This window comes from Lissotriton helveticus, chromosome 4_2 (assembly GCF_964261635.1).
Source record: "Lissotriton helveticus chromosome 4_2, aLisHel1.1, whole genome shotgun sequence".
Lineage (NCBI taxonomy): Eukaryota > Metazoa > Chordata > Amphibia > Caudata > Salamandridae > Lissotriton > Lissotriton helveticus.
Window position 1 is genome coordinate 81,301,423 of NC_136064.1, and position 13,148 is coordinate 81,314,570.

Sequence of the window (13,148 nt, forward strand, 5' to 3'; positions counted from 1 at the left end):
TAAATGTAATATTAACAGAAAATATAATCCGAAAGTTGAAGAACTAAAACAGAAATTACCTTGTTTTAATTGCGGAGAGATTGGACATTGGAGAGATGAGTGTAAGAAACCACCCAGAAATTTAAAAAGTCCATTGTTAAATCCACAGATGCAGAATGATGTTGATCTGCAGCGACAGCTACAGTTACAACAGAATTTAAATGACCTGAGTCTTCAGCGACAGCTGCAGCGTCAGTTGAATCACCAGGAAAATCAAATTCCACAGCCTCCCTTTCCTAATTGTGGGGAAGTCAAAAATATAATCCAAGTGTGGGATTTCAAGGAGATGATCAGGTAATAAGGTCACAAAGACAAATTGTGCAAAATGCTTCAGGACAGTTTCTGTTGACTGAGCAACAAGGAAGTGATTCTGATGACTGCTTCTGACAGTGCCCGAGAGAGGGGGAAGAGTGTGTGATTGGAGCCACTCTTGAGGTTGACCAGTCTGGTCCATTTGTAAATGGGAAAGTTAATGATGTAGACATCACTTTTCTTGTGGACACTGGTGCTACCCGTTCTACTGTTAGATCAGTGCAAATTGAAAACCTACCTCTCTCTGGGGAAACCATCCAAGTAGTCGGAGTAAGTAATCAACAGATCAAAACGGATTTAACTGATCCAGTACCAGTTGAGATTGGAAATTTTAAAGACAAACACAGATTTGTGGTTTGTAACAGTAGTCCAGTGAATTTGTTGGGAAGAGATATATTGTGCAAAATGAATTGCAGAATATATTATTCTCCTGAAGGAGTTGAATTACAAACAATGGAGGGAGATGGTTTGTACAGAATGACAATGATGTTGGTGGAAGCAGAGGAAACAAAATTGTTTCCTGCATTTGAAAAAGAAAATTTACCAGAAGAACTCAAAGAAACAGTAAAGGATGAAATTTGGGATTTGACTGGAAATAAGATGGGTCTGATGAAACATGTCGATCCAGTCAAAATTACAGTGAAGCAGGGAATAGAATTTCCAAACATTCCTCAGTATAAAATGAAAGCAGAGACAATTGAGGGTGTTATTCCTGTAATTGAAAAATTAATTAAACAAGGTGTTTTGAAAGAAATTGAGAGTAGTCCTTGTAATTCACCGATCATGGGAATCAAAAAATCAAATGGAACGTACAGAATTGTTCAGGATTTAAGAAAAATTTATCAGATTGTTGTTCCATGTTGTCCTGTGGTTCCAACCCCAGCAGTAATTTTGTATCAAATTCCACATGATGCGGAATGGTACACTGTAATTGATCTTTGCAATGCGTTCTTTACTGTGCCATTGCATCCAGAGAGCCAAGAAATTTTCGCTTTCAGATTCCAGAGTAGGACCCTCGCATGGTGTAGAATTCCTCAAGGGTATACAGAGAGTCCTTCTATCTTTAATGAGCTGTTGAAAAGATCTTTGGAAGATCTAGATTTACCTGGCAGGTCAACGTTGGTGCAGTATATTGACAACCTGTTGGTCGCAGCAAAAACAAGAGAAAATTGTGTAACAGACACGATTATACTTTTGAATCATCTAGCAGATGAGGGACATAAGGTGTCTCCAGCAAAATTGCAGTTTTGTAAACAAGAAGTGAAATATCTTGGTCATAGAATTGCAAAAGGAAAAAGACAGGTGACAGTCGAGAGAATTAAAATGATTCAAGCAATGCAACCTCCAAGAACACAAAGACAGGTCAGAATGTTTCTAGGAATGGTTGGTTATTGTCGACAATGGATAAGTGGATTTTCAGTAATTGCGAAACCATTACAAAGGTTAACAAAATCAGATGTAAGAGATCCAATTGTTTTAAATGAAATTGAATTGGAATCTTTTGAAAATCTAAAAAGAAGCTTATGTGAAGCTCCAGCTCTCGGCATGCCAAATTATGAGAAAGATTTTGAACTATATTGCAGTGAAAGAGAAGGATGTGCATTGTCTGTGTTAATTCAAAGGCATGGGAATCTGAAGAAACCCATTGCTTATTTCTCTGCAGTTCTTGATCCTGTTGCAAAAGCACTACCAGGTTGCTTAAAAACAGTTGCAGCAACAAGTGTCAGTTTAGAGCAAAGTGAAGGAATCATAATGGGATTTCCTGTAAAAGTTTTTGTACCTCATTCAGTTGAAATACTGCTAACAAGAGGTAAAACTCAACATTTGACTAGCAATAGGTTGACGAAATACGAGAAAATAATTTTGGGAGCAGATAATGTCTCTATTGCAAGATGTGTGAACCTAAATCCTTCCACATTATTACCTGATTCTGAAATTGTGGATGAAAATGACGTAGCACATGAATGCTTGGATGTTATGGAGTATTGCACCAAGCCAAGGCAGGACATTAAAGATGTACCTTTGCCTGAATCAGATTTTGTCTACTTTGTAGATGGTTCCTGTCTGAGATCAGAGGGAGGTGTTTTAAAGGCAGCATATTCTGTTTGTACAGTTGCAGATGTCGAAGAAGCATCATGTCTTGAAGGAATTCGTTCAGCACAAGTGGCTGAATTAATTGCTTTAATTCGTGCTTGTGAAATATCAAAAGATTTGAGAATTACCATAATAACTGACAGCCAGTATGGGTATGGGGTTGTGCATGATTATGGACAGCTCTGGTCTCAGAGAGGCTATTTAAATTCAGCAGGATCACCAATTAAAAATGCAACATTTATAAAGAGATTGATTGATGCCATACAGTTACCAAAAGAGATTGCTGTAGTTAAATGTGCAGCACACAGAAAAGGTGAGGATTATATCACCAAAGGCAATGCTTATGCAGATGAGACAGCTAAGTATTGTGCAAAGAAATGTTGTGCATACAATCGGGAAAAAAGTAAGGAATGTGATTCAAATTCATTGATGCTAACAACAGTAGTAGAAACATGGCAAGAAATCAGGGATTTGCAAAATGAAGCTGATGATGAGGAAAAAGACACTTGGTTAAAAGCAGAATGTAGACCACGTGATGAGGATGGAGTGTGGACTTATAAAGATGGCAGAATAGTTTTACCGAATTGTTTGATTGCTGACATGGCCAGATTGTATCATGGTCCTGGCCATATTGGAAGAGATTCCATGATCAGACTTTTTAAAGAGACTTGGTTTAATACTAAATTTAGAACGATTGCAGAATCTCTCTGTCAGAGGTGTTTGACTTGCCAACAAATGAATCCAAACAGAAAATCAATTGTGGGTACAGGAATAATAGGTCGAGAGGGTGGTCCTTTCACCAGATTACAAATGGATTTCATTGAAATGCCTCTACACAATTGTCTGAAATATGTTCTTGTGATTGTTTGTTTGTTTTCGAGAAGGGTAGAAGCATTCCCTACACGTCATTGTGATTCAGTTACAGTGGCAAAATTGCTGCTTAGAGAAATAATCCCAAGGTACGGTTTTCCAGTCACTATTGAGAGTGATGGAGGAAGCCATTTTGATAACAAACTTTTGAAATTAATTTGTGAAGCATTAAATATTGAGCAGAAAATACACTGTGCATACAGACCAGAAGCATCTGGAGTGGTTGAGCAAATTAATGGAACGATTAAGAATAGAATTGGAAAGATGTGTCTAGATACAGGTGTAAAGTGGAGAGATGCTCTTCCACTTGTTTTAATGTCTCTGAGAAGTACACCTGATAAAAAGACAGGTTTGAGTCCACATGAAATTCTTATGGGCAGAGTCATGAGACAAGCTTTTGTACCAGTAGGCAAATTGTTGAGCATTAATGACAGTGCTATTTTGGAATATTGCAAGAGACTGTCTGACGTAGTGACTTCTGTGTCTAATCAGGTGGGAACTGAAGCACAATCAGATGAAAAAGTACAGACACATGATCTGAGACCTGGAGATTGGGTCAGGACAAAAGTACATCGAAGAAGAAATTGTCTAGTTCCAAGGTGGCAGAAACCTAGACAGATAATTCTAGTCACGACAAATGCAGTGAAATGTAAAGGATTGAAAAGGTGGATTCCTCCTAGTCATACTATTCCAATACCTACTCCTGAAAATTCTGATGATGAGAGTGATTCAACAGAAGATTCAGATTCTGAAGTAGAAAGTGAAGGAATTCCAGATTTTGAAGATCGACAAGGAGGTCGACATCTGGAAATTGTACCTGTGAATGGAGAGTTGACGAGAAAAGATTTGAAAATCATTGAAATAGACTCTGAGAATGAAGAAGATCTGCTAGAAAAGAAATTAGCAGAAGAATCAGTCAAGAAAATAAATGGAGTAAAGTCTACTGAAAATTTTGAAGACCGAGAAGCTGAAACGATAGAAATTTCTGACCAGGAGAGTATCGAAAAGCAGGGAAAAAGCTCTAAAAGAAGGAACAAAGAACCAGAAACTGGGAAGTTGAAGGTAATTGAAGAGGAGGAAGAAGACGAATGACCAAGTACCAGTGATGGAAGACAAAGTATAGTTCCTAACAGAGTGAGACTGCCGATTAGAAAAGTTCCTGTGTCAAGCATTGAAATTTCTGACAGCGACTCTGGAGAAAGTGACGTGGATGGTCAAAATGGAAGTGTGAAGAAAAGATCTTGGAAGTTAGAAACAAATGATTCAGAACCAAAAAGGAAGATTTTGAGAAAAGGTGATTTGTGGCCACGAGAAAATGGAAGGTTAAGAGTCAGATTAATTAAGAATTCAAAGGAGCAGGTGGATGAAATTACTAGTCAAAAAGAGCCTGAAAAGGAAGCTGAAAGAGGGAGAAAAATAGAAGTAGTGACAAGAAAAACTAAAAGAATTTTGAGACCAAATCAAAAATATAAATCTCCTGAGTGGACGTACCTGATAATTCCCCCTGTTATTGAAATAAATAGGAGTAGTCAGGAAGAAGAAATTGAAGAAATTAGTGACAATGATTGAAGTACTAATCTATTAAAAGAAATGTTGATTTTCATTTTTGGCAAAAGGCCAAAGAAATTGTGTTAGGTGACACAAGGTCGAAGAAAATTTGTTTAGTTGGAAAAATACTTGTGACATAAGGTCGAAGAAACACTGTTAGAGAAAAAAAAAATTCTTTTAAAAGGGGGGTGTATATTTTAAACTAATATAAAAAATAAAAAAAAATTGTTTCTTTTTTTAATTACTTCTTTGAGGTAAAATTAATTATAAGATGCCTTACGTTATGGAACGGAGTACTTCAAAATGTTCCATTTTTAAGAGATGCTGTAAGATGACTCTGGTGTGGGTGCTCATGTTAATTCTGCTCTGGATAGTTTTAGCTATTATTATCCCTTTTGAAATAAACAAAGACTTATACAAAGCCAATATGACAAGCAAAGCTTCAGTTAGTCATAACAAACATAGTGCAACAAGCAAAGTTATTGATCACAAACCTGAAATTCAGCAGGACAAATCTATTAGTGATTTTTCAAGCAATACATTCACAAGGCTTTTAGGAGAATATGTTAAAGTAATGGATGCTAAAGATTGCTATGTATGCGTAAAGTTACCTGCTTCTGTTTCTGAGGGAGTGACATATAATATGCTTCCTCTTACATATGGTATAACATGTAGTGTGTTAGCTAGCTTATTTTATCAAACTGGACGTTTAGAATACTATTATTCAAATTTTGATGAAATTTTTGCTAATTTGAAAATTGAGAGTGTTTTAAATAAACATAGAAAAGCTAAACAGATGAGGGAATTTTTCTTAGTCACTAACGAACTCACCTATGAGTATGCTTACAAGAATAATTTAACTTGCAAATTAAGTACTGAAGGAAAGAATTTCTTGAATCTAGTAGAGGAGAGAAGAGCGATTTATAAAAGAAATGAAATAGTTAAACAGACTAAATCTAAATTCTGGCAAAAAGAGGATGAGAAGCTTAATGGCAAAACTTTTGATAATGTTACAATTCACATAGACAAACCAATTAGTGGTAAGCATTGCATTAGAAGAGACAATACACTTTTTGATAATTATTTTGTGGGTGCTAGCAATTGTGAAGACACTTATCAGATTATGGGAGGTTGGGGATTTAAAGGTGGCAAGGATCCAATTTTTCCTGGGATTTACTTTGTTTGTGGTGACAAGGCTTACTATAACCTCCCAGACCACTGGTATGGGACTTGTTTTGTTGGAATTGTTTTTCCAAAGATATTTCACGTTGACAGAAATACAGAAGGAATGTTCAAAATCAATAATTATGTAAAAAGGTATAAAAGAGAAAGTTTCACAGAAATTTTGGGAGATATTTTTGAAGCAGTGATACCTTTAATAGGTATAACCCTGAATGCAGGAAGAATCAGAAAATTATCCACAATTGTTGACAGATTGTCAACTGACACAGCAGATGGTTTCCAATTAATGAATGTTGAGGTCATTGCAATTAGATCTATGGTGATGCAAGATCGCCTTGCTCTAGATATACTCCTAGCAAAAGAGGGAGGAGTCTGTGGCATTTTACATGTACAACATTGTTGCACCTACATACCTGACGAAAGTAAGAATATTGAGATGTATATTAAGAACATTACAGAAATGCATTCAGAGATAGTTCCATTAGAAGAGGAAGATTTCTCAGAACGTCTTTCAAAAAGATTTCAAGCCTTAAAAACCTGGTTTCAAGAAATAGGTGGTTCAGTTCTTGGCAAGATTTTGGCACCTTTGATTGTAATAATATTTGTAATAGTTCTGACAAAAATTGGCTGCTTATTACACAAAAGAAAGAAACACATGAAGGGAAAAAAAAGAATTTATAAAATCAAAAAGGAACAAGAAAGGGAGATTGAGTTACAAGAATTACAAAGAGCCCAATATGACAGTTGTAAAGATTTTGCAGAAACACATTTTTAGAATTACTAATTCAAATGAATTTGAATCATTTTCCAAGAAGTTCAAATTATCCAAATTTTGGGTGTGGTGTGGTGATTTGTTAATCACCAGATGAGGGAGTTGATGGAGCGAGATAGAGAATTACTTTTTATTCCAACTCGCAAAGTCATATTTCCATAATATAAAATAATCATATTAATGATTTGTGATGTGTTTGTATTAATTCAATTTAAATTAAAATTATTACACGCGGGATTCTAACATGTGTGCTCATAAATGTGCATTATTGTTGCATCTTTTTGTTCGTGCAAAAATAATAAATTAATTTTGTCTTTTTGTCATGTCATGACTAATTGCGGCTGAATTTAAAAAGTGGCATGTGCTTATTTTGCTTTCCTTGTCTATGTGGTGTCATTCTATTCTCTATAGGTACATAAAGAATTTCGTGGATTTTATGAAGACTGGTAGATATAAAATGCTGTTTTATTTGTTTGCTTATGCTAGGTAACATTAGACTAATGGGTTAAATAATTAGCTAATGGAGGGTGGAAACAGAATAAATAATATTTCTTATATTAATAATTTTCTTGTGTTTGTTTATACACTAGTGACACTAAATTGACTACTTTGGGCCTAGTTTACTCGAGTTTACTAAAGAGATGAATTTTAATTTCTGCACGGAGCATGAAATGTCCATTCTGAAAAAAGGTTTCCGTCAAAGTAACGTTTGGTGAATGCTATGAGGCTCTGACAATGTTCTAGTCGGACAAGGCCAAGGCCAGGAACTGGCAGGAGGAACATTTGATAACTTTGCATCCGAGGAAATGAAATGAGACGAATGACAATTTCTTACAAAAAATGTTGCAACCAGAGGAAGCCTCGGAGCTCGAATGTAGAGACAATGGACTCTAAGAATATGACGGAACTGATGTTTTGAAATATGTGGTGACATGTCACTTGTCACTTGTGGACCAATGGGACTCCGACTTTTGCAGAAAAGATTTACTTTTACATAGATTAGTTTAGTGCAGAAAGGTATAAAAATCCATTCCCCGTGGATGGGTCACGCTGCTGCTTTCTAACCTTTGGATGAGGGCGTCGTGCTGACGGACTTTACTTGGAGCACATAAGAGACCTCAAGACTTTACTTTATTTCCATCTATTTAGCTTAGTTAGGGACTTAGGTTTTGAAAAATACCGAATTAATACTTTCATTTACAAAAATAAAATTTGCATTTTATAATACTTTATCTGCAATGATTCTAATAAAAACGCTTTTAATAAAAATTACATTTATGGAAATAAATAATAACTAATAAAATCTTACTTTTGAAAACAAGCTGGTCTTGTAATTTCAGGGGTTCAGGTTACCATTAGTTAGATTCAATCGCCATATGTGGCTTAATAAATAGCTAGGTTTGTAAATATGATGTTCTTTATTTACCGCGGTTGTATATAAATGTATATAATTTGTGAATAATTCTATTAGGCCACATGATTCAGTTGGTCAAAATATGTCATGTTTGATTAATGGGTCCTTGGGTTTGAGTAGTGATTTTTAAAGTGAGTTGTGAAGTTGGGTAGCTTAGTTTATGACATATTTCCTATAGACTGCTGGATCAATAGATAGATAGATAGATAGATAGATAGATACATAGATACGCACACCTTTACAAGGCTGTATTTACGTACCTTACCATGGCAGGATGGCAATTCCTGTTGGCAAAGCGCGAACATAACACCCCCTTATGGGTTTCAAGGCGCTGGGGGCCGTCAGGGAGATTCAATGAGCTATTGCCCAGAGTCACATGGTGCTGAGCCAACCTGAGAGCTGCTGCCAGCGCCGGGGATCGAACAGTGAGCCCCGTGGTCAGCTGCTCTGGCCACTATGCCACACCTTTCCCAGTAAAATGTGAAGTGAAAATGTGAAAAGAGTCTTAGAGCAGCAGAACTTCAGTATTCTAGCTACCGCAGAATACTGGGACAGTGGAAAGAAGTGGGCTTGGCTTGTGCTGTATCCAGTCAAGGAAATGAACTGTCCTGAAGAGTTCTGGGAGCTTGAGGTGAGCCCTGACGTACATGGAGAGCTGTCACTGTCCTAAAGGTGTGTTCCCTCATTTACAAGGCCAATGAGGAAATCACTTTGGTCTAGATTTACAAACCTCTCGCACAACGCAGCGCAGCACCCGAAGTTTCTGAGCTGCGCTGTATGACAGGGAGAAAAGAGGAACGCACCATATCTAGAGAGATATGGAACTATCCTGCTCTCCGCCTGGCATCGGCGCAGTTTGCTGCCGAGCGCCACTCACACACATCTGCATCACAGTTAAGGTGATCAGTCATCCCGGATTTCCCCGGACAGTTCCGGTTTTCGGTGGACTGTCCCGGTGTCCCAATACTTTTCTTCATTTTAAATACATGTTCGGTTTTTGGGACAAAGGTCAGGCAATTCAGCAAAGCAGAATTATTATACTCGGATTAGCGGTTCTACGGTCTCTGCACAGGGCCGGACTGGGAACCACAACCGGCCCTGGGAAAATGTTGCCCCCCCCCCTTCTCCCTCTCACTCCAGGGGGGGTGAAGGGGGGGGGGGGGGGGGGGGGGGGTTGGAGGTGCTGCCGAGCTCTTTGCCGGGGCCGTTTTTCGGCCGATTTTGGTACAGGGCCGATTTTGCAGCTATGCTGCGAAAACGGCCCTGTAACAAAAATGGCCCCAGGGGGCCCAAAACCGGCGCCCACCCGTGCGGCGCACCGGGGAATTGCCCGGTGTCCGCTATGGCCAGTCCGGCCCTGTCTCTGCACCCAGGCACGGCCCGTGACGGGCATGCCACCGGGCGGTGACATGGGGCGGGGGTGGGGCAGGGTGGGGGGGTTATAAAATGCGGGAAACTAACGATTTCAGGTAAGTATCGGGAAAAAAAAAACGAATTTTGTTGCGCGCGCTGCATCACATTTGGCAATGCAGCGCGCGCAACAAAATATTTTTATTTATTTATTTTTTGTCTGCACCCCTCTTTGTAATTCCTTTCGGTACTTCTCGGGGCAGTACACATCATCAACTTTTTTCTTTGAAGCATCAGCAATTACTGCAGCTTTAAGGCCCTAGTTCTGATCAGGCATAGAAATTCCACCTCTGTGCTAAACCCAGTTTGAGCAAGGATTTAAATTATAGTTATGCACACACAGCACTCATCCCAATTTTCCCCAGACAAACGATACCAAGTTGAACCTGCTGAAAATTAACTGTGTGAATTCGCCTAGTAAATTTTGATGCATGCAGACTTTGATGCGAAACACATCAATGATGCATGTTATTTCCATATTTTGAGAATGGAGGGCATGGAAGGTGTTTACTGCACCTGTGGCAATGGTCTAAAGGGTACAGTGGTACCCTATTCGTTAACCCTTTCCATTCAGACCCACTAAAAATCCACATCTAAGTAGGATTTCAAGAATTGCCAAAATATGTTATATTGTAGCCTTACAGCCTCCCGGGGGCTATACCGGTTGTTAAAGGCCCTGCAGCCCAGGTGTCTCTCAACCCCAAAAATCCAATATTCTGCAGACATGTCCTTCAGAGTCAGTTTCCAGAACTAGTAAACAATCTTCAGAGACAGCAGATGAACCTAAAAAACTGAGGTCCACTCAAGTCTCCCTTTTTATCTTAAACTCATGTAAGATCTGGACTGTCTGTTTTTGTAGTTGACCCATGAACCAATGAAGGTCGTAAGATATGTCCAGTGATGTTCCACATGTACAGTTAGGTGATGTCATTGAAGCCACCCAATGCCTGGCCTTCTTTCGCTTCAGTCGTCCAGTCATCCTCACCGGGTTGCATCACAGGATGCTGTCATAATAGGGACATTCATGTCATCAGATAAGGACCAGGCCAAGAGCAAGCCAACATCCGGGCTCTGAAGGAATAAGATCAAGGGATGTGGCTCCCTGGCTCAGGGGGAATAACAGCAGGGCTTGTAGCCTCTTGGCTCAGGAGTAATAACAGCCAGAAGATGTCCTATTTTCGGCATAAAAGACCAGGGGCGAAGATAATGCACTTAGAGGGTACCAAGTCAGAGTGCACTGCTACCTGCTAACGAATATAGTTAGCAGTAAGTAACATGATATGAATTATCTCCAGTGTAATATCTAACATTTAAATAACTTTATACTGTAAGGAGCCTTTAGGGTTTGTGTACAAACATCTTCACCTGGTCTTCTTTCTGGTCCATACATGTCAAACAGGACTTCTCCAATAATGTGTGTGTAGAGAAATCGAGTTAACCCTTAAAATGTCTCATTTCATTTGCACAATCTTGTCAATTCACAGAGGAACTATGTCGCCAGAGACATGGATGTGAGATGCTAAGCGCAGGACCAGAGATGCAGAAGACAGCCCTCAAGGTAGGTTGGGTGCAGGTGACATAGTTGTGTTTTGGCTGTAATACACAAAATCTTTGTCATAAGAAAAGACATGAATCGTTGGTTGTAAACAATGGCTGCACATCGTTTTCACCCAAAGGCGCATTCTGTTGCACCCTGTGAGGGGCTCAGGGGGAGAAGTATAGAGATGGAAGAAAGACTAAGTTGCACGAGCTGCTTGTAGACCAAAAGATGTCTGCATCAGTGGCCCAGAGGTTCTGAGGTGCTCTAAGCCATGAGTAGTCTATCTGAAAACACTGAATGTACATAGCAGGCTCGATTTCTGATGCTGCTGATTATCCTGGTCGAATTGTGCTGAATGAGGAGAGAAATAATCCCAGGCAGGGAATTGGGAATACCGCAACGAGTGCTGGCGCCTCAGCTTCTGACGTGGAGGTTAAACGATGGAAGAGAAGTCGCTTCCCTCCCCCAGACTGAGCCTCAAACTAAGCCTACACTATGCATTGAAAAGGAATTACTGAGGAGTCCAGAACAACAATTTATCCTACCACTGGGCCGCAATGCCCAAACCTTCATTTAAACTATATGCTGCATGGGCGAATGCAGATAATCATTCCTGGCAGGTAAGGAGCAGCCCTGTTCATGTGTGGTGGTCTGTCCCAGAAACATCCCCATGGAAATTGGCAAAAAGCATAAGGGGATATTTCTAAGAATGAGATGCAAACACCAGATCAATTTAGACACAAACTGTCAAGTACCTATACCTCTTGGTTAGCATTATATTTTCAATAATAAATGGTAACACTATAGACATGAGGGCAAATCATCACATATTTTCATGCAAATGATTCACAGGTAGATTAAAGTTATTTTCTTGTTCTTTACCCAACACATGTTTTGCCCCACGACAGGTGCAGAGGACTAGGGCTTTTTTCAAGGCTCTTCAGACTGATGGTCACTTTAGACACAGGAGTGAAAGTCACAACGGGAACAGAAGTGATTATCGAAAAAGGGTCCAAGAGTGAGATTTAAGATTTGGCGCGTCACTCCTTTTTAAGGTTTTTAATAAATTCCCGGTTAACGCAGCATTCTGGAGTCCTATATCACGTCAGTGCAATCCCGAAGCGATGACGTCCAATATAGATCTTGAATGAAGAGCGCAGCGTATTGGGTTATGAATCAAGAAGAGAGGTCTTCATCAATGGGCTGAGCAAAGTCAAAGTCCCTGCGATCTGATTGGGAAGGATCCTCGTCTTGATTCATCATTCCCCGGATTACGCCAACAAGATATCATATAAGACTCACAACCTTTCCAATGAAGGTCCGAGATCACCAAACGGATAATCAAGGCAGGTGCTTGACAGTGACAGGAGAGACACAAGGTCAAATATGGACCCTGATATGTGTCTATCCCCTCATGTACACATGCACAACAGCCCCTCGCGGTGGGATGCCTGACTTTCACCTTGTGGATACCCTGCTATCTCACAGGGGAATATCAGGAAGGGTTCCCTAAGCAAGCGCCGGGAAACCCACTGCGGGTAGCTGTGCGCTATATAAGCTCAACTACATTTACATTTACAACTAAACAGGAGTTGTCATTGATGAATCATCAACAACTATGTTACATCCTGCTTTTCCTTCCTCTCTGTCCTTCTTTAGTGTTTGTTCTAAGCTGCTCAGCCTTTATCTATGATGTCACCTAGAGTTCCTTTTGTGTATTTTTGATCCTATTGTCAGTTATATCTGAGGCTAAGCAGCAGGGCAGCTGCTCCCGGTGGGGCTTCATTTGCGACTTTACTGAATTACATCTTTGCTTATGTCCTGTACATCAATTCTTGATTACTAAGAATAAACCACATCTGGACGCAGCAACACAAGGACTCATCAATTTATTTTGTTAAATTTTACACTGGCTACGAGGACTATGGTGGTCAAAATCTGACTCATTTCTCACTTCAGCATTTCAT

General features: G+C 39.4%; 1 long non-coding RNA gene across 2 annotated transcripts in view; it reads left to right on the forward strand.

The window, feature by feature from the left end:
* Positions 1-13,148, forward strand: part of LOC144752044 (uncharacterized) — a 404,282-nt gene that overhangs the window by 382,770 nt on the left and 8,364 nt on the right. For both annotated transcript variants that reach the window (XR_013594018.1, XR_013594017.1), the window contains one exon: positions 11,126-11,199. This is a non-coding gene — a long non-coding RNA (uncharacterized LOC144752044). The remainder of the gene's footprint in view (positions 1-11,125; positions 11,200-13,148) is intronic.